The sequence below is a fragment of the Sinocyclocheilus anshuiensis genome, unplaced genomic scaffold (genome assembly GCF_001515605.1).
Source record: "Sinocyclocheilus anshuiensis isolate Anshui unplaced genomic scaffold, SAMN03320099.WGS_v1.1 scaffold437, whole genome shotgun sequence".
Classification (NCBI taxonomy): Eukaryota; Metazoa; Chordata; class Actinopteri; order Cypriniformes; family Cyprinidae; genus Sinocyclocheilus; species Sinocyclocheilus anshuiensis.
Window position 1 is genome coordinate 1,694,336 of NW_015539902.1, and position 1,133 is coordinate 1,695,468.

A 1,133-nucleotide genomic window follows, 5' to 3' on the forward strand; every position below is an offset into this window, starting at 1 on the left:
TCATAAGGGACTGCCAGTGACAGGCTGTTACATGCATAAAATGCAACCTTTTTATTCTGACAGTGTATGATTTCTATTAACATTACAGAATAGAACATGATCAATATTATCTTTCAACGTTCAATTTAAATAACTGTAATTGCACAAACTATGTAGGCTACAATTTCAGTTTGTTTATTGTGAAATAACTCTGTCCTTCTGTCCTCTGATAAGCATTGTTCAGGGATGAAGTTCCCAAAAGCTTTAATGCTTTCTTATGATACTTTTTGGAAAAGCAGCCCTGTTCGAATGTACTATCAGAAGTGAGTGAACGCTCTCTGTGATTGATTGGTTCTTGTCTTGCAACATTTGCGTGTTCAGATGAGCAGGAAAATAGTTCTATCCTACACAATACTCGCTAACAAAGGTTATTCGTCCAATTCAATGCATATTGTACGCATTATTTTTTTGTTTTGTTGTTAAATTAACAAAATCACTGGTAAATAAAACACACCTTAGTATCGATATTTTTAGGTGAGTGAACGCTCTCTGTGATTGATTAGTTCTGTCTTGCGACATTTGCGTGTTCAGATGAGCAGAAAAATAGTTATATCCTACACAATTACTCGCTATCAAAGGTTATTCGTCCAATTCAATGCATATTGTACGCATTATTTTTTGTTGTTGTTGTTATTGAATTAACAAAATCACTGGTAAATAAAACACATCTAAGTATCGATATTTTTTGTTTGACTGTCGATACTTTCGATACTCGTGTCAGTATCGATATATTGATACTTTGGATCGATACGCCCATCCCTTCTATTACTCACTTGTGTTTTGGAAGCTGTCCTCAGTAAAATGCGCAGCACACAATGGCAAATTGGGGTTATAATGCTCAGGAACATAGTTAAATGTTATAGTAAATATAACTATAACTATAAATAAATGCAGGCTTGGTGAACAGAAGAGACTTCTTTAAAAAACATTAAAAATCTTGCTGTTTGACTGGCAGTGTATAGGCAACTTTAATTTTTCTCTAATTTCTAGATTTTAATTGGCTTAGAAATCAGATAACTGCTAGACAATAACCAATAATAATGATTTGTTTATATACTACAAACACTTTATAATCACATAAGGCAGAATAATTT

General features: G+C 32.9%; 1 protein-coding gene across 1 annotated transcript in view; it reads left to right on the forward strand.

The window, feature by feature from the left end:
- The window catches only part of LOC107686190 (relaxin receptor 2-like), a 53,283-nt gene that overhangs the window by 6,845 nt on the left and 45,305 nt on the right, over nt 1–1,133 (forward strand). The window lies entirely within an intron of this gene.